Source organism: Vulpes lagopus, chromosome 9 (assembly GCF_018345385.1).
Source record: "Vulpes lagopus strain Blue_001 chromosome 9, ASM1834538v1, whole genome shotgun sequence".
NCBI classification, from domain to species: Eukaryota; Metazoa; Chordata; class Mammalia; order Carnivora; family Canidae; genus Vulpes; species Vulpes lagopus.
The window spans coordinates 9,862,589-9,887,780 of record NC_054832.1 but is presented as its reverse complement, the minus strand read 5'-3'; positions in this window follow the sequence as shown (position 1 = coordinate 9,887,780).

Here is a 25,192-nt window from a genome sequence, read left to right as displayed (position 1 = left end):
GTCTATTTTACTGAAGCAGAGCATCTTCCATTTGCCTGGAAACATGTGATGACTTGACCAAACGCCTCCCAAGATGGCATTTGTTTTTCTTTAAAAATTTTCCCCATGACCCTTCACTACATCCAAGTCAATAACATGGGTCAGGCCTCAGTCCTATCTAGGTGAAGAAATATAATCCCTGCTCCAGAGAAAATAGCCTCCACATCAGAAGCATTGCAATAGTTGACTTATAGGTACAACAGGGACTGAGGAAACATGACTATAGAATCCATTGACTTACAAGACTCATCCATAGCTCAAGAATTATAGTCTGTGGAAGACTGGACAACAGTTTCTTTGTTTCACTCCTTGAATCATGGATACAGTGATGACTTGCAGTAAGTGAGGTGAAGACATCAGAACTTCTTTGAAAAGTATTGAGAAAAAATCCAAACAATTAGGATTTATGAATATACAGTTGCATAACTGCATTCCTAAGGACAGCCCAAGGATGTTTCTTTCACCAAGGCAATGAGGAACATAATGATGGAGGAAAAGGCATCTTTAGAAGTTCGTCAGAGACTGTCCTCTAGAGACTGGAATTTGGGGTTCACTTCGAGTTTGGGATTGCCTTCTGGGGAGAATCACTGATTTATTCTTCCTTGGTTCCCCTTACACAGGGACTGATAACTAAGTAGGTTCTGAACAAATTTCTCTATGTTTCACATAGTTCAGCTAGCTACCACAAATTGTCTCCATTATGGGGTTGAACTTAGATGAACCCAATGCTCTCTATTTTCTTTATTCTAGTTTTATTTTTAAAACATTTAAGTTTTTAGTGCATTTCTCCCCAAGAAACTTTTATTTCCAGAATAATCTGGTAAAAATAATGCCCATAAAATGACCTCATGCCTGCCTATCTATCTCTGCAATACTATTTTCTCCACCACAGGTCTGGATAGGATAGAAAATAGAAACTTTGAGCTCTTTGGTTCATTAGAAGCAGAAAAAAGGGTTCCGGAGCTCTTCTTTAGATTCTCTTCATTACAATGGATGAAACTTTCAAAATCGGGGACAAGTCATTTTAAGCGAGCCACTGCAAAGTGGGATATTTCCATGAAATGGCACTGTTTTAAAGGATGCCCAGGAGCTTTTTTTAATTCCCTCAATAAAACCTCTTCCCACTTGTTTTCTATTTATAAAGACCCCCTCCATTTCTTCACCAAATGTTTGAGTTTTAACTCATCTCAACACCTGAAAGCCCAGCTGTCTTTTGACACAGAGAAAAACAGCCTCCTGTAGAATCTGAAATGGCTGCTCAGAGACAGAGGAGAATTCAGGCCTGCTTGGCTCCCAGTGGCCTCCTGGATCAGGAATTTCTCAAGGTAGAATGTCAGACTTTTATCTATGCATACTCAATGGCCAGCACTGGCCTATCAATATAGGAAGCACTCAAAGAATCCTGACTGGCTTGTCCCTTGTGATAGGACGTGTTCTAAACATGTGAAGTCAGCTGTGTGTCATAATTAACATCCTCATTTTTTTGAGTGCTTTCTGTGTGTCAGCCGTTGTTCTAGGGGCATTACATATCTTCCTTATTTGATGCTCATAATCTATCATTATCCCCAATTTCTAGATGAAAAAAGAGAGGCACACTGTAGTTGAATGACTTGCCTCAAGTTATATGTAATAAAGCCTCCAGCCTTCTAAACCTCAGACTAAAGAATGTGGATTAACTTATACATTTAGTAAATTATTCTTGGGGACTATACTATGTACATAGGACTGTGCACTGCGGTCGGAAGCAGTTACCTGAGACAGACCCCGATCCTTATCTTCATAGAGCTTGCAGACCAAGAATCAGTCAGTGATTACCAGTGCCCATTATAAAGGAGCTGTCCAACAGCTAGCAAAAATAAACATCTCCACTAATAATAATGATAGCATTACATATTCGTGTAATCTTTTGAATTTTACCAGCATTTTTATGGGCATTAATGCATTTGTCCTGATGCAGAACATCCTCCCTCTCACATTATAGATGAGAAAACTGAGGCTGGCATAGTTCGTACGACTTGCTGGAGGATCACAGAACTGGTCAATAAAAGCCATGACTGGATCTAGAGACATAACCATGTCATCCAGATGCAAATATCAACCCCCTCTGTTGGTGCACAAATAAAAGAGGGCATTGCATTCATAGGTAGCTTGCAGCATGTGGTGCATAAGAAAGAACAATGAATTTAAAGTCCTACTAGATCAATAGCCTTGTGATCTTTAAAAGTCACTTTATCTCTTTATCTCCAAGGTTCCTGGGTTGGATTATAAAAATTGAGCTAAGCCAATTAGTGTATTCCTTCTCTCTGACCAGGAAGATCACCTGGGGAATAATATGTGACATAAGCTAGCCCAATCATAGTAAATCTTGGATAATACTGCACCTGTTGTAACCAAGATGCTCTCTTTCCTGTTGGATATGAAAATGAAGGCATACAGTGCTAAGAAATTATTGGAAACAATTATTTGACTCTAAGGAAAATCAAATTTAGGTTGAAACTAACCCTGAAGAAAGCAGACCAAGGAGGCAAGGAGTATATAGATTTTATTAACATTTATCTTTGCCTCTGTATCAAGCTGTGCCAGAAGCTGGAATTGCCAAAAGACCTAAGCTATCACATGCCATTAAGCTCCCTTTATTTTTTATAACAATTTGATTCAGGTTCTTTATTATTGCAACCAAGGCAGCCATACAACTAGGGAAGCCCATACTTAATGGTGAACTCATGAGGTTACAAGAACACAGAAAGAGAAAGCTCTTGGTATAAAGGATAATGGCACAGTAAACAAGACCAACCTCCTAATAAAACTCCTGCCATCTCATTTCTCTCTTCAACCCCTGTCCCATTGGGAATGTTCGCATGACGACTGAGCAGTGACAAATAATAAAATGTAAGCATTGAGTGAGGTTTACTACGTTGTGATGTTGAGATATAAAAGGTCTTTGGGAAAGTCTTTCTCTCAGAGTCAGCCTTAGCCTGGGTATTACCTGACTTCTATGGTATGGAGGTACAATGTGAGCCATTAAAATCTCCCAATATTGGGATCCCTGGGTGGCGCAGCACTTTGGCGCCTGCCTTTGGCCCAGGGCGCGATCCTGGAGACCCAGGATCGAATCCCACGTCAGGCCCCCGGTGCATGGAGCCTGCTTCTCCCTCTGCCTATGTCTCTGCCTCTGTCTCTCTCTCTCTGTATGACTCTCATAAATAAATAATAAAAAAAAATTAAAATCTCCCAATATTCAGCAAGGCAAACCAGCTCTGCCTCTTGTATCTTTTATATTGAATACAAGGGATAGTTCATAAAGGCTAAAGAAGTCTCCCTGGTGTGCCACTTGGAGTAGTTTATTAAAGAGAAAGGCACAATTTAATAATTTAACACCATTTTAAAAAGCTGTCCTTCTTATGTCGGCAAGGTTAAAAGGAGAGCTAATTATATGCCCCAAGGATTTTGAAAGTACTCCTCACTGGCCTTGAGTGGGTTTTTTCTTGTAAATTAAACCTAATTAAGTGATTCACTAAGGTAGACAGTTGCATTCCTAGATTACACATTATTTTCTCTGCCATTGGCTTCTCAGTTTTACCTTCTCTACATTTCCCCAGTAGCGAAGGTATCTTTAATGAGACTGATGTATGGTACTAGTTGCTATACTCTGAGATGTTATAGTACAAGGTTTCTATTCTCTCCATCTGTATATCTAAGTGCCTGGCAAAGAGCCTGGGACACAGTTGTTGCATTTGCTAAGTCTCCTTACAGCTGACATATTTTCTTGGGATGATTGGTCAGCATCCCACTCATCATATTTTGAGTGTCATGAAGTCTGGCACCAGTTCTGGTTTTGCCTACACTGGCAACCCCAGAGCCATCCTCAGTTCCTGGCCCAAGGTAGGTGCTTAAATGTGTGACTGAGAATAACTGGCATCAGTTCCAGTCACTCAGTTCCTTCAGGTCTAGAATACATGGACTCCAATCCTCTTAGGAGACATGAGGAAAATGTGAAGTCTCCCATGAGTTCCTGGCAAACTTCCAGGGCACTTAAGTCCTCAGGGTCCCTTTGGCTCCACATTCCTGTTTCAGATGAATCATGTCAGCTTGCATATCATCATACATTCCCGTAATGCTTTTCTTCTTTCTCATCAGACCAAACTTTGCTGTTGCTTGGTGTGCTCATATAATCAGCCCAACAATTTCAGTTCCATCTGGCCACAATACAGGGAGCCAATTCTCCCAAACACAACTGAAAAGTGATCTTTTGACAAGGCTGGACCTACATGTCCTTCAGCTGTCAGATGGGCACCACTAACAGCATCCTCAGGGAGCTCCTTGTCTTTCCACCTGGTGGTCTTCTTTCACTATCTCCTTGTATCTCTCATTCATCCCTTTCTAATTGCCACTTTCCTCCAACTTCAGATTATTTTCACTCAGTATTGAGACTAACTACTTATCTCTGTGCCCTCTTTTTTTGATCCAGATCCAGAACCATCTCTCAAAAGTTCTAAGGGAAACCACAAAATTTCAATTGAAAGTATCCACTCTTACTTTAATATTCGTAATATAAAGCATTGAGGCAGTATTTAGGGTAGTACAAATTACTGACAGAGCTCAGAATAGGGAGTGTCCAACTCACAGCTTGTGCCATCTTTTCAAAAAGACTTGACAGAGCAAGGGAATTCTGAACAGAGCTCTGAAAGGTGAGCTCTCATATTCCAGGTTATGAAGTGGACAGGTGGTACTCTAGGAAGAGGCCTCAGTATGGGCACAGGCATAGAGGAGTAAAGGGGAGTGGTGCATTGGTAAGTAAGTCTGCAGGGCCAAAGACTATGATTCACAAGTAAGAAGCAGGAGATGGGATGTTCAGAAATAAGGTGGAGTAGATCAAGCAACACTCAGAATCCCATCTTCCTTGCAGTACCATTTTCTTCCTTGGATGCCTCTTTGCCCTTCCCTCCATCCCCATCTTCTGGTCTCCTCCTTTCATCCCTATGTGAAAACTTAGTCATTGGAAAATGATGACACTGAGAGGGAGTGAGAAAAATCATGCTGCATTTAAATAATGATAGCTTGTACCAAAAGCTAGAAACAAGGTTTCAAATGTGCTCCCCAAGAACATTTCTGGTGTGACCAAATTGTTAGGCATTTTTATGTCTAATTTGCAGATGAGAAAATGGAGACTCAGAAAAGTTGAGCGGTGGCCTCTGACTCTACAAGCAATACATTTTAAAGATTTATTTATTTATTTTAGAAAGAAAGAGAGAGAACACGGGCCTGAGAGGGGCGACGGGCTGAGAGAGAGGGAGAAAACCTTAAGCAGACTCCCTGCTGAGTACAGAGCCTGGTGAGGGGCTCCATCTCATGACCCTGAGATCCTGACCGGAACCAGAATCAAGAGTCAGACACTTAACCGACTGAGCCACCCAGGCACCCCTACAAACAATAAATTTTTAAAAATCATGACTCAATTTCAACTTTGTGTCAGTTCAAATATCTTTCCATTATACTATGATGTCTCCTAAAGACCAGCAAGACTTTCCCAAGAATACCCCCCAGTGCATTCCAATGCAACTTCAACAGTGAGGCAAACCAAAGAACAGTATAAAATACCCTCTGACCCTCCTCTTCCTATGACTTTCAAATCAGTCTACACAAATATCGTAATAAACATTTACATCAGTTTTGTCAGTGATACTAGCAAGCTCTATTCTACTCAAATATTATATTCTTAAAAGAATGACTCCAATGTTAGAGTCTGATAGCACAACAGGTTTATCCACCAATCACCTAATTTTCACCCACAGCAAGTGTTGCCTATATTAACTACCTCAATTTTTATGAGTCTGTAAGATACGTACTGCTATCTGCAAATAATGTGGATGATGACATTGGGACTCAGAGGGGTAATGCTACTTGTCAAGATCACGCAGTAATTCATTTATTGCTGAGTTTTGAACACATATTTGTTCATTTATTAAATATTTACTGATAAACTACCAAATGCCAATTACTTTGCTAAGTTTTGTGGACATAAGGGCTCTCCCTCCCCCATAAAAAGAATTACAGAATTTAAAGTCTAATGGAAAGGCAGTCAATGGAAAAAGAAACATCACCACAGTGTGATGATTCTTATGGCAGGGAAGTACAGGGTGTTTATTCACTGTATCGGTCTGGGTCCCCTAATTAAAAAAAGGACCAATAGGAGATTATAGACATATAATATAGGTATAGATACAGATATGAATATGAATTTATTATATAAAGTTGGCTCATGCCGTTAGGGAGACCAAGAAGTCCTAAGATCTGTAGTAGGCAATCTGAAGACCCAGAAGAGCCAATGATATAGTTCTAGTCTGGATCAGAAAGCCTGACAAACATATGAGCTGAAGGTATAATTCCAGCCTGACTCTGAAGGTCATAGAATTCTGATATCCCAGCTGGGAGAGAGTCAGGCAGAAGCAGCAAATTCTCTCTTCCTCAAGCTTTGTTCTTCTATTAGGCCTCCGGTAGACTGTATGAGGCCCATCTCCACTGGGGATCCGTTTTTACTCAGTCTACTGATTCATATGTTAATCTCATGGAGGAACAACCTCACAGACAAACCCAGAAATAGTGTTCAACCAAATATCTGGGCACCTCATTGCCTAGTCAAGTTGACACATAAAGTTAACCATCACATTTACCTTCTAATACAATACATGGGATTTCAAGGAGGAAAGTCTCATATTTCTTATGACCCAATTTTAAAAACTCAAACTCTTTGTATTGGTAGAGTTACTCTACCAATATTTGGCATAATTCAGTGGCTTTCCATGCTTGAGGACAACCTGGTCTTTCAGAAGTTGAAGGAGACACAGCAGTAATTGATTCAGGGAACAGCATTTAATTCATCCCCACATAAGTAAGTAAGCCGTCTTCCAGCACTGAGGTTGTATGGGTAGGAGCCAAACCACCTCAAGAATTAAACCTTAAATATAGCAACAAATTCAGCTGTTCAAGGTAGAGTAAAATGAGCTGCTTTATCACATTTTACAGAAAGCAAGGACACTCCTAAAACACTTACAGAAATCCTATGTCAAGGAAAATGGTGTTGCTAACCTTAATTGGTGGTGATTTTCTGAAGTCTGAAGTATTTGGTTTATTCCTAGGTTCTAGATTTTTAAGAATATTGACAAACTGAAGCAAGACACAGAGAAGAGAGAAAGACACTACAATCCTTTCATTTCAAGAATTGGTGAGGTATTTAGTCTTGCTTAGCCATGAAACAGGAAGACTTCAAAAGCAATCTGTATGTTGAGGTATCTGAAATGCCATTGCTAAGAAGTAGTAGAGGAGTGACCACTTACTGAGCAATGCACAGTGCGAGCCCCTTAACTACATCATCTAATCCTCATTTAAATACCATTGGGTGGATATCACCATTCCCATTCTTACTTGAGGCTTTTTCAGGTTCATAGTTCACAAGTGTCAGAGGAAGCACAAGATGACATGGGTTCTTCTGACTCCACTGTTGGTATATTTACCACTATATATAGACAGAGAATTAGAGTTAAGGCTGAACTAAACCAACAGAATCAGATATTAGGGGTAAAGTTGGTTCAATAAAAGGCCAACACAGTAGAGATTAGAAACCAATGGAATCAAGTTATAGGAATAAAGTTGGTTCAATAAAAGGCCAACAGAGCAGAGATGAGAACTCAGTGGACATGGCTGCCCTTTAAAGGAGATGTATTCGTCAGAGGCATTCCAGTAGGAATGATGACCGCTTGTCCAAGATGGCCTAGAGTGCATTCCTACACCAGGTATACAGGCTATGTGCTTACCAAGGTTATCTTCAAGTCATGGTTTGCATTTTAAATCTCATTTCACTCCCTTGCTTCCTTGACGTTGGAGCAGGAGGGGAAAAGTCAGACTTGTGGGCTCTTGGAAGGCAGGGAAATGGCTCCAGTTTGTGTTTATATTTACAGAGTCTAGGGCAATGCCTGGCACACAACAGGGCTAAAGAATTGTTTTTTTTTTTTTTTCTTTGTTTGTTTTTTTGTTTTAAGGTTTATTTATTTATTTTGGAGAGAGTGTGTGCAAGCAGGGAAAGGGACAAAGGAAAAGAATATCCAAGCAGGCTCCTAATGAGTACAAAGCCCAATATGGGGCTCAATCTCATGACCCATGAGGTCCGGACCTGAGCTGAAACCAAGAGTCGGACACTTAACTAACTGAGCCACTCAGGCGCCCTTAAAGAATTTTTTTTTTTGATGAAAGAATAAATATAAATGCTGACTTAAGTTACTATAAAAAAGTATGAGCAAGAGAAGATACTTCAAATTCCTCAGACAAGGGAATAATCCTTCTTAACCTAAGTATATAGATCTAAGAAAGACAGAAAATATTTCTAATGACATATCAAAATTATCATTCAGCTTTATCACCCCATGTTAACAAATCTAGTCATTTCTTAGGAATTTTTCTTAAGTGATATTTCTTTCTTCTCTTAGCCTTATATGCTCCCTGAAAACCCAGCAAATGTTTCCAGGCACCACATTTTCTGCAAACCAGAATTGAGTTCTTTCTGTCTCTCAGGCACTAGCTAAGAGCAATTCCTGCTTCTATTTATTAAACTCCTTCAATGGTCCTGTAAGTAATAGGTGTTTTTTTTTTTTTACATTTTTTTAATTCAAATTCAATTTGACAACATATAGTGTAACACCCAGTACTCATCACATCAAATGCCCTCCTCAGTGCCCGTCACCCAGTTACCCTATCCCCCCAACCACCTCTCCTTCCACAACCCTTTGTTTGTTTCCCAGAGTTAGGAGTCTCTCAAGGTTTGTGTCCCTCTCTAATTTTTCCAATTCATTTCCCTTCCTTGCCCTTATAATTCCTTTCACTATTTCTTATATTCCACGTGTGAGTGATAGGTACTTTTAATCCTCATTTCACAATTTAGAAAATTGAGGTTCTAGATGGCAAGTAATTTCCACAAAGTCACACAGCTAATAACTGATGTTGCTGGACTTTAAACCAATGTTTGTACAGCTTTGAAGTAGCTTCATTAGATATCAAGAAGTTCATAGGCATTGAGCGTTCATGAGCCCCACCTCACAGACAATAAGATCAATTTTATCATGGGGTAAGTTTCCAAAAACCCTGCATAAAGGACTGCGTATTGTGGTCATTGTGTAAAACAAGATAAACAGTGAGGAGTTTTTTGATTCTCAGCCTTTTACCCAGGGTAAGGGACTTGGTCTTCTATAAAAGGTTTGCTTTCTCTGGTCTAACAAATCCTCTTGTTGCAGGTTTGGGATTTAGGATATTGGAAATATCATAGATGAGATTAGACAGTGGGTGGAGAGCTAGAGAAGAACTATTTGCTCTTTAAAGTTACTTTTTGATTACTCAGTGATGTCCTCCTACCTTAGAGGCTCTATCAATCTCCACTCTGGAGTGGTGGGGGAAGCTGACTCAGGACTCACTGCCCCTCAGTGCTTGTATGACTTCGAACCAGCCACTTCACAGCCCTGGGATCAGTTTCCTCATCATCTGAAAGTGACACCTTCAGAATAAATCATCCCTAAGGACCCAGCCAACTCCCACCAACTGAAGCTCAGATTTTCTGGCATGTGACTGACTGCTCTAAGACTCAGAATTCCACCATTCGTCAAGATGCATCCAACTGTTTAATCCAGTAAATAATGAAGGAAGCCTAACACCCATAATGGGTTGCATTTTGTTTCATTTACTGAGTTAATGAAAAAGAGCCATCAAGGAAGAAGTTAAAGAGGACTTCAGGGTCATCTAAGAAGCCAGCAATACTGAGTGTTAGTTGTGTTCAGGGTTTGGGAGTCACACAGCTTGGGTGTGAATTGCAACTCTGCCACTTATTAGCTAGGTAAGTGCTGGTGATGCCCTACCCAGTATCTGTAGCCCAGATCTCCCTAATACCTCAGACTTGTGTATCCCACCAGAATATGTACAGAGAGCTCAAGTTGGACACACCCAAAATGGAATTGATTGTTTTCATCCCTTCCCAAACCCTCAGTTCTGGTCTCCATGCAGCAAATCTATATCAGGCTTGTGTAAGTCGGCCAAGTGTAAGCCTAGCCTCACCTGGCTGTTGTGTACTGTTGGTCTATGATACATATGTGAAGCCATTTCCCTTAATGAGTCCCTGAATTTACAAAAACCGATTATTTATAAAGATGAGGATAAAGAGGAAAGAGAAAGGTGGCAGATGAAGCAAGGAAAGATGAAGACAGCTGAGAAAGCAGTAGGTACAGAGAGAAAGAAGATGTGGACAGAATGGGAGCCAGCTGGTGACTTGTTTTCATGCCTTTGCTTTTCAGATCCAGAAAACACACCCTGGGTACCCCCAAGACATTATTTTTTGTCACCATTTCTGGCAGCACATGCACAAATTAGGAAATTATAAAAGCAAACCTCAGCCCTAGAGAGGGCCAGTGCAAATGAAGTATCTGTTGGTCAAGTCCCAATGCTGACCTACCCATTAGCCTGTGTGAAAACAGGTTTGTGGCTCTCCAGGGAATGCGGGCTGCAGCAAGAAGCTTACCAAAAGCCAAAAGAGGAAGGTAAGATCAGGCAAATTCCTCCTGAAATCAGGAAAGAACTCAATTCTCTGCAAATAGCAAAGCATCTAGAAAGAATGGAAACTCCTTCACTGCCCTCAGAACACAGGGTTAGAATAGTGATGATTAGCCCAGAAGGAAGAGTAAAGTTTTTCAAAGTTACAGGATAGAAAGATATGATATTTTTTTTAAGTACGAAAGTTCCAAGAAGCAAAAACAAAAGTTCAATCGTGATGACAAAGTTTGAGGTACATGAATAAGAGATAAAATTGTCTCCCAATCTAACTTTTTCAGGACTCAAGTCTGAGATCATACTATAAACATTCTTTAGCAGCTTCCTTTTTCCACATCATTGTATATAGTGGATACCTTTTTGTTCTGGCACTTCCTTAGTATTTAGCTCTCCTTCAGTATTTTAGTGAGTATAGGGCACCTCACTATACCATATTTTATTTAAATGCTCCCCATCCTGTTGGAAGCCCTTTAGGTGGTTTCTATGTATTCTGTTATTGCAAATATGGCTGCAGTAAAAACTCTTACATGTATATACTTTACAATGCTCATGTTATTACTTCTGCCATATAACCTTCTACAGGATAAAATCATCTAAGTGGAGGGCACCTGGGTGGCTCAGTCAGTTGAGCGTCTCTTGATTTCACCTTAGATCATGATCTCAGGGTTATGAAATGGAGCTCCACATCTCTCCCTCTCTAATAAAAACAAAAACAAAAACAAAAAATAAAAGTGTCTAAGTGGAATTAAAGGGACATAGTTTACAGACATTTTAAATTTTGATATAAATTGCCAAATCACCTCTCAAAATCACTGTTGCAATGTAAGCTTCCAACAGCACGTGAGAGAGTCCATGTACATATTGTCTTGTCTACCTGGAATGTTTTCAGTATCTTAAATTCTATTCATATGTGTAAAACCACTTTGTTTCAATTTTCATTTAAAAATATAAGTGAGATAAAGCACATTTTTACATTTGAAAGCATTTGTATCTTTTGTGTTTTCCCTCTGATGTACTTTACTCAGTTTATTACTTTTTAAATTTTTCACTGATTCGTAGAATATATTTACATTTAAAGCTATTAACTTTGGACCGCAAATATACTTCAGATGTGTCATAAACATTTTTATGGCATGTTATACCAAACAGAAGCTTTCAATTTTTAAGTAACTGTCTCTTTATCCTTTAAATCTCTTTAACTTTCATCCATTACTTTAGGAGGTTTTATATAAAAAGGCCTTTCCCAATTCTATGATATAAATATTCTACTTAAACTATCATAATTTTCAGTTTTTTCCAATATTTTATTGTAGTAAATACACATAATATAAAATTCACCATTTTACTGATTTTAATTCAATGGCATTTGGTACATCCACAATGCTTTGCCTCTTACAAGCTCTGAAAGACCACATCGTCATTAGGGGATCCTGTTATGGACCTTACATCTCTTATTACTGAAGGGAAATAATATTATCAACATTTAAAGCTATTTTCAGGATGCTGTACCCTAGAGCCAAAATGCTGTACAAGTGCCACTATCAGAGGCAGAGAAACAAACAAACAAACAAAAAAAGGTTGATGTAACACTTGAGGTCCACTCTTGGAAGCAACCATGAAGGCCTAGAGAATTTGAAGAAATTGGAAGCCATATCCTATGAGGGCATGGCAAAGTTACATATCTCCTGGACCTGGAGTTTTCATGATGGAGAGATTTCTACAAGGCCACTTAGAGCAGGCATCATCTGGGTCTAATCTGAGTAAAACATATCTTTATTTCTCCACTCAACTTGTCCAGCTATTGAAGCTACTCAGGAAAGAGAACAGGGAGAAGCAGTTACTCCTTTCCATGAACCCCAGATAAGAAAAGGCCCCAATCTGTACGCTGAGTTTTGCAGACTGGGAAGCAAGGTGCAGAAACACTTCTACAGGCTCCTCAAGAGCCAACTTGCAAAACAAGGCAACCCCTCCTTGATCTGCTACCTCTGAGGTGGCCTAGGCCATATGAATGGGATGGTCACAAGAAAGGGAACTCAGCCTTGATATCCCAAACATTGGGAGGCTCTAAGCAAAGGATCACAAATGGATTAGAAGAGCTTCGAAATGAGCCTCTCTGTGTCCTGCCAGGAGAAACTCATGATGGGCTGTCTCACCTTCTCCTATTCATCTGTGTTTGATGGATCCCAAGGTTTGGCAGTAAAAGTGGAGTAGTTTGCAAAACTAAGCCTGCCCGTGCTTTGGGCTCCATATTATTCACTGGAATTCTCTGTTGCGTATCTTGTTTGGAACCAATGAGAAAACATTCATGATGAGCCTCCAGACCCAGGAGACATAGAGAGAATGGAAACCTTCACTGTTATAAACTCCAAAATTTTAAGACACTGGCCCCCTACAATCAGTAGCATCAGGGTTCAGTAGCTAGAGGTTGTGCTCATTTTGTCTTACATGTGGAAACCCTCCAGAGAGAAACAGTAAGCTGAGGAACACCCCTACTTTTCTCAGTGATTTTAACCAATGTGTCCACCTCCCAAATTACATCCTGGGAACTTCAAATTTTTTTGTTTATTTTTTTTTATTGGAGTTCGATTTGCCAACATATAGTGTAACACCCAGTGCTCATCCTGTCAAATGCCTGCCTCAGTGCCCGTCACCCAGCCACCCCTTCCCCCGCCAACCTCTTCTTCCACCACCCCTTGTTTGTTTCCCAGAGTTAGGAGTCTCTCATGTTCTGCCTCCCTCTCTGATATTTCCCACTCATTTTCTCTCCTTTCCCCTATAATCCCTTTCACTATTTTTATATTCCCCATATGAATGAGACTATATAATGTTTGTCCTTCTCCAATTGACTTACTTCTCTCACCATGATGCCCTCCCGTTCTATCCACGTGTTGAAGCAAATGGTGGGTATTTGTCATTTCTAATAGCTGAGTAATAGTCCACTGTATATATAGACCACAGCTTCTTCATTTTTTTATCAGATTTTCTGATATCTGAAGGGTTGAGAATGGAAAAAGAAAATCTCCAGCAGAAGTAAAGGGTTTCTCCTTTTAAAGTCAAGGGCTTGTAAAAGCATTTGGTGATTGATTGCAGAAATTCTCAGTTCCATTTCTTGTAGGGAATGAGAAAGACTAAATGTGTCTGTGGATAACTACCATATTTCATACAGGTGAATATCAAATCGTTTGCTGTTCACTAAGTTATTCATAGAGCAAATCACACATGAGTCCATTCAACATTTCTTTACAAATCACCTAGTGAAAGCTTTTATTCTCCAGTGACTGTTCTAGGAACTGTTTCAAGATCTGAGGATTTAATAGAGAACAAAACAGACAAAATTCTTGCTCTCTATTGATGAGACAGCCAATATTTTGGAGTATAGATTTTATACAATAGTTGTTTAAAAATACCTCTGGCTTAAAAGAAAAAGAGGAAAATAGCACCCCACCTCCCATAGGAGGGTATCATATCAGTTTGATGCAATGGCCCAAGTCTCTCAAGGTTTCCCATCATTTTTCAGAGATTAAGAGTAAAAGTGGATACAACACAGACTATTTGAAAGTATTACCTCATCTTTGAAAAATATGAAGAGGAGCTTCTTGGACAAAGCAGCATAAGGATACCTTCTGTAAATGTCAGTTTTAATTGCATGGTAGACATATGGTGGTCAAGTGAGGGGGCTGTATAGATGTTGGCATTGTCCAACCAATCTCCTTCTGGGGATATGGTGGCTACTTTTTAAAGCTTGTTCAGGATATCTATGCCATTTAATGATCTGTGATTTATGAGATATGTATCAGGGTGCTGTCAACCAAGTAGAGGAAGATCAAGAGCAATAGGAAGCCAAGCCTTCACACTATATCCTGCTCCATCAATCCAAGCTCTTCAATATTTAATTATTTTTGAGAGACTTTCTGTAATGACCTCCATCTTAGCCTTAGCTGACTCAAGTGAGTGCCTCATTGTACCCACAGGAGGGAACTTTGGAGGACTGGAGATGGTGCCACAGTGAGACCAGACAAGAAGAGGAATAATGCAGTTTTCAACAGCAGACGAATGTCAGAGACTGAGACAGAGTACTTACTCACAAATTTCAAGTTCTAGCCCTACAATGGATAATCATGGGCAGCTTTTAGGAATGTGTGTGTAGTGTGATTAGCCATATCACTTGTCTATGCTAGTGCCAGACAACATACCAAGAACAGTGACAGGTAGACACAAGAACTGTTGGAATGTGGTTCAGCAGCAGCATGTCAGATATTTCAGTAACAAAAATATTCCTAGGATACCTGAGTGACTCAGTTATATGTCTAACTCTTGATTTGGGCTCATCAGGTCATAATCTCAGGGTCATGAGATCCAGCCCTGCATTGGGCTCTGTGCTCAGCATGGGGTCTTCTTGAAATTCTCTTTCTCCCTCTGCCCCTCCCACTCATGTTCACTCTCTCTGTCTCTCTAAAATAATGATAATTAAAAAAAGAATTCCTTTCTGCTGGACCCATTCTTAGGTCTTGATGTTATTCTTAATGATGTGGGATGTTTAAGGTATGGGTCAAATCTCCAGCAAAAAATATAGTGGAGGAATGGGCTGCTCCCAAAGCTGTGCCTTTTCTCCTTTGTCAAAGATCAATTGACTGTATTTGTGTGGGTCTATTTCTGAGCTGTCTGATCTATGTGCCTATTCTTTCACTAATACCAAGCTCACTTGATTAGTGTAGCTTCAGAGTAGGCCTTGACGTTTATTTAGTAACATGAGTCCTCCAACTGTGTTCCTGTCCCTTAGTACTGCCTTGGCTATTGTAGGTATTTTACCTTTCCATATAAACCTTAGAACCTGCTTCTATGACCTAAAAAATAGTTTTCTGGGATTTTGACTGAGATTGCACTGAAACTCTTGATCAGTTGAAAAGCACGGACATCTTAATGTTATTGACCCTTAAAAATGCAGGAGCATGGAATCTCTCTCCATTTACTTGGTCCTTCTTTGAGTTCTTTCACCAGACTTTTACAGTTTTTCATTTTAAAATTCTGTACATATTTGGTTAGGTTTATAACTAAGTTTTTCACTTTTTGGTGCTACCTGAATGGTATTGTTTTCCAATAACAAATTCCAACTGTTCATTGCTGATATATAGGAAAGCAATTGGTTTTTGCTTATTAACATTGTATCTTGTTATGTTGCTATAATTGCTTATTAGTTCCAGGAGTTTTCTCATTGATTCTTTAGAATTTCTCTAGATAGACAAGCATGTCTTCTGCAAATAAAAACAGCTTTATTGCTTTCTTCCAATTTCTATATCTGCATACATTTTTTCTTTTCTTTCTTTTTTTTTCTTTTCTTGTTTTTGGTGCTAGCAGAACCTTTATTAAAATATTGAATGATGAAAGAGGACATACTGTTTTATCATCAATCTTAGGGAGAAAGCATCTAGTTTCTCACCATTTTGTTTTATGTTGGCTGTAGGTTTTATGTAAATGTTCTTTATTAAGTTGAGGAAATTCATTATATTTCTATTTTTTTGAATGTTTTTTTCATGAAGAGGTGTTAGATTTTGTTAAATCTACATCAACTGATAATTATATATTATTGCTTTTATTACTATTACTATTATTTATTTTTTAATTCCAGTATACTTAATATCCAGTATTATATTAGTTTCAGGTGAACAATATAGTGATTCAGCAATTCTATACATTACTCAGTGCTCATCACAAGTGTACTCTTAACCCCCGTCACCTGTTTCCTCCATCCCTCCATCTGCCTCCCCTCTGGTAACCATTAGTTCTCTATAGTTAAGAGTCTGTTTTTTTGTTGTCTCTTTTTTATTTTGTTCACTGGTTTGGTTTCTTTAATTCTATGTATGAGAGAAATCATATGGTATTTGTCTTTTTTTTTTTTTTACTTATTTCACTTAGCATCATACCATTTAGATCCATCCCTGTTGTTGCAAATGGCAAGATTTCATTCTTTTTTACGGCTGAGTAATGCTCTATTGTGTGTATGTGTGCATACCACTTCTTTATTTATCTATTGACAGACACATGGATTGCTTCCATAATTTGGCTATTGTAAATAATGTTGCAATAACATAGGGGGGCATAGATCTTTTTGATTTAGTGTTTTTGTATTCTTCAGGTAATACCCAGTAGTGGATTACTGGATCATGTGGTAATTCTATTTTAGTGTTTTTTAGTGTTTTCATATTCTTCGGGTAATACCCAGTAGTGGATTACGGGATCATGTGGTAATTCTATTTTTAATTTTTGGAAAAACCTCCGTATTGTTTTCCACAGTGGCTGCACCAGTTTGCATTCCCACCCACAGTACATGAGGGTTCCATTTTCTTCATATTCTTACCAACACTTGTTTCGTGTGTGTGTATGTGTGTGTGTGTGTGTGTGTGTGTGTGTTTTAGCCCTCCTGACACATGTGAAGTGATATCTCATTGTGGTTTTTGTTTGCATTTACATGATGAATAGTGATGTTGAACATCTTTTCTTGTGTCTATTTGCCATCTGAATATCTTCTTTGGAAAATGTTCGTGTCTTCTGCTCATTTTTAAATTAGATTATTTGGGGTTTTTTGGTGTTTAATTTATAAGTTCTTTATATATTTTGGATACTAGCCCTTTACCAGATATTTCATCTGAAAATATCTTCTCCCATTCAGTAGGTAGTCTTTAAATTTTGTTGATTGTTCCCTTTGCTGTGCAGAAGCTTTTTATTTTGATGTGGTCCCAACAGTCTATTTTTTATTTTGTTTCCCCTGCCTCTGGAGACATATCTAGAAAAATATTGCGACAGCCAATGTCAGAGAAATTACTGCATATGCTCTCTTCTAGGATTTTTATGGTTTCAGGTTTCACATTTATATGTTTGTTTGTTTTTAATCCTATTGGTGTGGTGAATACATTAATTGACTTTGGAATGTTTTTCCAGCCTTGCATACCTAGAGTAAGTCCACTTGATTGGGGTGCATAATTCTTTTTATATAATGTTAAATTTAATTTCTACACTTTGTTGAAGATAGTTGCATCTATGTTATGCGAGATAGTTTTCTGCAGTCTTCCTTTCTTGCACTGCCTTTACCTGAATTGGGTATTATTGTAATGCTAGCCTCATAGAATGATTTAAGAAATGCCCCCTCTCTAGTTTTCTAAAAGAGATTATAGACAAGCTTAATAGAGAATTTATTCCTTAAATGTTTGGTATAATTTTACCAGTGAATCCATGTGGCCTTTTGTCTTAGTTCAAGGCTGGGTGGTTTATAAACAAGACATGTATCACAGTTCTGAAGGCTGGAAGTCCAAAATCAAGGGGTCTGGTGAGGGTCCACTACCTGGTTCATAGACAGTGTCTTTCTGTTGTTCTTCATATGGTAGAATGGTAAGGGAACTCTGTGAGGTCTCTTTATAAGGACACTAATCTCATCATGAGGGCTCAGTACTTGTGACCTAATCCCTTCCAAAGGCCCACCTCCTAATACTATGACCCTGGGGGTTAGGACTTCAACATATGAATTTGAGGGAATACAAATATTCATACCATTAGCACCCTGTGAGTTTTTTTCCATTGTTCTTAATTATTTATGTAATTTCCATAATTGATATAGGCTTATTCAGATTACCTATTTTCCTTTGTGTCAGTCTTAGTAGTCATGTCTTTCAAAGAATATATCTATGTCATCTACCTTATTAAGGTGGGCATAAGTTTTTAAGAATATTTGTTTATATTCTTTTGAATTCACATCAAAAGAATGCCCATTGCTACAGTGGCATCAGTAGTAATAGCTTCTCTCTCATTTCTGATATTAGTAATTTGTTTCTTCCCTCTTTTTTCTTGGTTAGCCTTAGTAGAGGACCATTCATTTTTATTGATCTTTTTAAAGAGCCAGCTTTCAGGTTCATTGATTTTTCCTTATTGTTTTCATTAAAGGTAATTTTTTAAAGAAGTAAAGCACACATACATACACAAAAACCTCCAAATAAGGCACTGATTAAAAAGGAAATTAAAACAGTCTCTTGGGCTATTATAAAGATAAAACAATTAGTGCCATATACATTGAACCTCATGAAATGAGGCAGAAGTGGTACTCAGCCATTAAACCTAAAATCATTTCGTTCATGTAAAGAAATGAAGTGAGATTGGAAAAGAAGTACAACTGGAACTAAAGAAGTCTATTGAAGAAAATAGAAAATGGGTGACAAAACTAACCTAAGGAAATGGAAGGGCAGGACTCAGGTGGAACTCAGGAATCAGAGACCAGCAGAGTCTTGAGAGAGTCCTGGCTTTAAACATGTTAACATGATGGTGAAAAAAGTGAAGCTAAGAGAAAATTGCTTGACCGATGGTAACATAATCAGTGTCACCACTTACTTGAGTTCATATGTGAAATATTCTGAATCCTCAACCACATTGCACTAGGAAAGGAAGGGAATGAGACTGAATGTAGGTGGGAAGGCAGTCAACATATACAAGCCTTTGGTGGGGCCAGCCTTTGAGGGGAGGAGAGGGACAGGGTGGAGGTGAAGTCACCTGTAAGCCTAATGCATGGCACCTAAAGAGACCTTGTGAACTAATTAAAGTTCACTACAGGCTGATGTCAATTCCCAGTGGAGTCAGGATGTCCAAATCTGCATTATCAGTAAGACCTCTGTAGAGAAGAAGCCACGAAGAGTAGGATGGAATCCAACTGCTCTGAGGTATAAAATGTCCCAGCAGTAACTTCACATGCACTTAGGGACCTGGGAGGAAATACACACAAGTGAAGTTGGCATATGTTAGTAATAGTGTGTAATGATACTTTGACAAACTGATGAGTTACATTCCTTTGTAAGAATTTAGTTAATAAGGACAGAGTAGTGTGAAGCTATAACTTGACATGCTTTTGAATTCATCTCAGACTTATTAAATACTAAGCTTTCAGAAGCAACACTAGTTCCAGTCTTCACCCATCAATGGACTGAAGCTGATTATGTACTGTCATCCTGGAGAGAATTGGCTGAAAATTAGTTGGAACCAACCATGTGGAAGGAAAGAATTATTGATTCCAGTTGAAAGAGGCTGGAGATGATAGAACTGACAGCTGAGGCCTAGCTCCTCATTGCCAGAGCCAAGTCCACTCTGGCAGGATGGCAGCTATGTGCATCAGCCCATTGTTAGATCCTCAAACCAGAGACACCAGCTGCCAGAGGATCCAGAGCAGGTTCCAGGCAAAAAGGCAAAAACAAGGAAGTATATACTAAGGCCAATAAAAAAAGGCTAGCACTGGTTTTCAAATCTAAACTATTTTTTAAGGCCATAAGCATAGGCTGGGGCAAGAGGTCAAAAATAGCAGAAAATTTTCAGGAAAGAAGCCTAAGGTTTGACATAGGGAGAGAGTTCAGGGTAAAACCTGAATTGCTCCAGATGAGTGAGATCTTATTTTTTCATTAGCTACTGACTAGATGATATCCAAATTATTGTTTTATTCAACAAACATTTATTCAGTGATCACTATGTGCTTGGCACTGAGTTAGGACCACTCTGTCAATGAGACAATGTCCTTCCTTCGTGCAACCTGAAGTCCCTTAGAAGAAACAGCAAGGAAAGTTGTAATTGCAATGCTGTGTGGTATAGAGAATGGTGTTATGGGGAACCTTGATAAGGTACCACAACTTTTCTTAGGTGGCCAAGGAAAGCTTCTCAGAGGAATTGATCAATTAATTGGGACCAAAATGACAAGTAGGAGTCAGTTTGGGGGAATATGGTCGGGAGCATTCATCAGGCAAAGCATAAAGTCTCTGTAAGACAAAAGTAGGTACACTCAACGAAGTGCATGGCATTCAGCGTGATGAGATCTCAGTATAGATGTACCATGTGCATGCATGTGTGCAAATCTGAGTTGTATGTGTGTGCATGTGCATGTGTATATGTGTGCAGGGACCAGGTAGTAAGGGGTGAAGGTAGACGGTGTTCCAGGACCAGATCCCAAATGGGCTACTTGTGCAATGTTTGTACTTTGTGCTAAGAAAAATGAAGAATCTGTGGCACTTGAGCATGTTTATTTGTAAGGATGTTGGGGGAGTTCTTTTGCTAATGACATTAGCCCAACTTAAAAGGGTTGGTAGAAGCAACAGGTTCACACACCTGGGAAAGCAGCTAAATAGAGAGGCCTAGATGGAATCAAAATCACTTCATGGCCACAGAGGTCTACAGGTTTCCTCTCCTTTTTCTTGGAAGACATATTTCTTCATATGTGGAGACACACACCCTTAAACTCTGCCCTGACAGCTATAAAAAAGCTATGAAAAGGAGGAAGAGAACATGGAAAGAAGGAAGAAAATTCAAATATTTTAATAGGTCATGTTATACAGCAGAGTTGACCTTAGGTTAGGGAGATATACAAGAGGGCCCGGTGTAATTACATGAGCTCTTTAAAAGCAGAAAATTTTCTCCACATGTTGGCAGAAGAGAAAGCCAGAGATTCCAAGTCATGAGAGTATTTGATGCACTGTTGCTGGTTTGAAGATGCAAGGTGCCCCGTGGCAAGGAATGTGAGCAGTCTCTAGGAGCAGCGCCGAGCTTTTTGACAACTGGCAAAAAAAAAAAAAAAAAAAAAAAAAATCTGGGACCTAAGTCAGACAACAGAGCTGACAAGAATGCCAACAAGAATGAGCATGGAAGTGGATCTCTTCCCAGAGCCTCCAGGTGACAATTCAGCCAAGCAAACACCTTTATTTCAGCCTGGTAATTCCAGCCTTCTTTAACCTGAGCACAGAGTTAGCCAGGAAGTGCTAGACTCCTCACCTAGTGTGAGCTGCTAACTCACTATTGTACAAGCCACTACATTTATGGTCATTGGTGCTGCAGCAATAGAAAATTCACACAAAGAGCTCTGCCCTTTACATCCTGTCTCTGTCCTACCTCCAGTCAGGTTTCAGGAAACTGCTTTGATTGGCTTAGCTTGTGGCGTCTGCCTAAACCAGAGCCACTTACACTGTGGGCAGGATAAAATAGGATTCTCTGGCTTAGACAGGTCATAAGCCACCCCCTGACTGGTCAGTTGAGTCACAGTAGGAAGAACGTCTTATAAATAGCAACGCTCAAATAAAACATTGTCAAAAATGTTAATGAGGTAGAGGATGAGTTTACAGAAGAGGGGAGGAATGTATGTGTCAGCAAGGGAGAAGCATTTTCTACATTGCCATTTAGGAAAACATTCTGGCTGAAGAATAGAGAAAGGATTCGACGTGGATAAGACCGGAGACAGGGGGATCAATGTGAAAACTCTTACAATAATCCCACGAAGGGATGGCTGTCACTGGAACATGAGCAACAGCAGTAGAAAATAACACGTCACCTAGCCTAGAGGCTGAAACTAGGCACTAAAATTTTGTTGAATAAATAAATTAATGAATAAATGTATGAGTAAGCATGAATGGATGAATGAGCATGGAAATAGGAATGGCTTCTAGAGGTATTAAGGAGATTTACCCCAAATTGGATCTAAGCACTTAGAGAATTCATTTTTTAAAAATGTTTCTTTAGGGATCCCTGGGTGGCGCAGCGGTTTGGCGCCTGCCTTTGGCCCAGGGCGCGATCCTGGAGACCCTGGATCGGGTCCCACGTCGGGCTCCCGGTGCATGGAGCCTGCTTCTCTCTCTCTCTCTCTCTGTGTGTGTGACTGTCATAAAAAAAGAAACCTCCTTACCCCCCAGCATTCGTGCATGAGAATACCTAATACAGCAGGAGGAAATAGGGACCTAAGTCAGGGTTCCCGGCCACATCTACTGGGGGAGTGGCACCCAGGCCATTAAAAAAAAAAAAATGTTTCTTTAGCTGTACAAACTCTATATTCAGGGCCACAAACCCCAGGCTTCTTTGACAGAGCAGGCATGGTAGACTGTGCACGTTAGAATGCTCACTGTCTTCATGCATCACTGGGGCATGATTACATAACACCCTGGATGCCTTCAATCTGCCTGCACAGACCTCTTGCTGTTATTTATGAATCACTGCATGCTGACATAACTTTGCATTTCCTTTTTTGCCATATGTCTCCACTCCCTTGTCATCATTGCTCATCACCAAGGTAACCCCCCTTGCTTCCTTTCCATTAATTTGCATGACTAAGATGCCTTCCCAATCAAATGAGTCCCCTTGTCCTCCTGTGCCTGCTGGAGCTGCCTTTGCTGCAAGCCCTCTCCTGGGCTGTGACCTTGTTTCACTCTGATATTTTCCATTTCATTAACGCTGAAAATGTCTGCTGATGGGCAACTGTACTTTGTCTCCATTAACTCTCAGCAATATGGCCACGTGTTCAGACGAAGACCACAGGAAGTAGCCAGAACTGGAGGTGAGGGGCTTGACCATTAGATTAAGGGACATCAGTTATTCTGTGCAAACTAGTTGGTTTCTGCTGCTCAAAATAACTAATGTCAGGCTTGGGGATGTCTTCTCTTTATCTACCCTGAGGCTGTAGCACCTGAGTAGTATCAATGTTTCCAGTGAAGTCTCACACATAGGACTAAAAGGCTTGAGGGCAGGAACCATATTCAACACATATTTAAGACACTTCCATGTATGTGTCTTATGCCAAGAGCAGGGCAAATGATTTAGAAAATATGTATAGCCTCAGCTTTAGTGGAGCTTATAGTCGAGGAGGGAGATGAACATTGGCCATGTAATCAGATAAAAATAATAATCAGTTCTAGGAATGCCCTTAAAAATATTGTAGTGGGGTGCCTAGGTCACTCAGCCAGTTACACATCCAACTCTTGATTTTGGCTCAAGTCATAATCTCAGGGTCCTGGGATCAAGCCCTGCATTGGTCTCCCCACTCAGTGGGGAGTCTGCTTGTCTCCCTCTCCCCTTGCTCTCTCTCTCTCTCTCTCAAATAAATAAATAAATCTTTTAAAAAACATATAGTAGCAAAGACTGTCTTACTGTCAAGAAATTACATTTGACCTAAGATATGAAGGATAAGCAGGGATTACATAACTAAAAGGAGAAGAGGGATAAATGATCTTCTAATGCTATTCAATAAATTTGTTCTCCCTCCCACATGAAAGCACTCAAGTAATATATAGATTTATCATATCCATGTTTGTTTGTTCTTTAACAAAATAAGGAGAGCATGCTAAGTCTAAATCCCACTCTTACCATCTAAATCATCTTTCTTTGGGTTCTTTCTTTCTTTTTTTTTTTTTAGATTTTATTTATTTATTCATCAGAGACACACAGAGAGAGGTAGAGATGTAGGTAAAGGGAGAAGCAGGCTTCATGCAGGGAGCCCGATGCAGAACTCAATCCTTGGACGGCGGGATCATGACCTGAGCCAAAGGCAGATTCTTGACAGCTGAGCCACCCAGGCGTCCTTCTTTGGGTTACTTTTAAATTGTTTTTCTGATGTCCTAATTGAATTTACTCAGTGTCATTTTGGGAGTCAACCTAATATAAAGAAGGAAATTAATATTTCTTGACCGCTGATTTGTCAGGCACCATATTAGGCACTTTACATACGTTCATATTCAACCTTCAAGTCAGCAAGTAGTTACCAACTAGACTATTTTATTTTGTTTATTTATTCATGAGAGACACAAATACACACACACACAGAGAGAAAGAGAGAGAGAGAGAGAGAAAGAGAGAGAGAGAGAGAGAGAGAATCAGAGGGAGAAGCAGGCTTCATGCAGGGAACCCAGTGTGGGATTCGATCTCGGGACTCCAGGATCATGCCCTGGGCTAAAGGCAGGTGAGCCACCCAGGGATCCTCCCCAACTAGACTATTTTATAGAAGATTACATTGCTGCTGCAGAATGCATCTAAGACCACATAGTTGTAGGTCCTTCTATGTTCTTTTTAAAGTCTTTACTCTTAAAAGTGATCCAATAAGGGCACCTGGTGACTTAGTTGGTTAAGCATCTGACTCTTGGTTTCATCTCAGGTCATGATCTCAGGGTCATGAGATCAAGTCCTGCATTGGGCTCCATGCTCAGCGTGGAGTCTTCCTGAGATTCTTTCCCCCACTTTCCCCCTCTACTCTTCCCCTTGCTCATATTCTCTCTCTTTCTCTAATATATAAATAAATTTTAAAAATTAAAAAAAGCAAGCTAATCATATTGAGAAGCAGAAATCCTGTATTCTCAATTCTCAAATTCTCAACCTCTTTTCCTGCCTTTCTGTCCTTAAAGATCCAAATCTATAGCCCCATTAACTACCTGAAATTGTCTCAAATGCTCAGTGCCCTCTTAGGTCATTACTTCTGGATATACATCCTAGTGTCCACATGTCCTCCTCTACCTCCAAACACTTGTCAACCAACTCTTACCTTCCCAAAGCCCTACTCTCAAGCTGAAGTAACTGTCCCTGTTGTTTCCTATGCCCAGAATTTATTCCTCTTGGAGTACTTTTACAGTGTAAAAGAATCCATATTTAGTGGATCCAGATATCCATATCTAAATCCATATTTAGTGCCTTGGGGAAGAGTGACATGGAAACTAGCTGGCTAGGTCTGTAGTCTGACAGCACAGAGCAGGACAGGATGCTACTGTGTAATTTCCCAGTCTTGAAGCAGCTCTGATTTGGCTTTCTA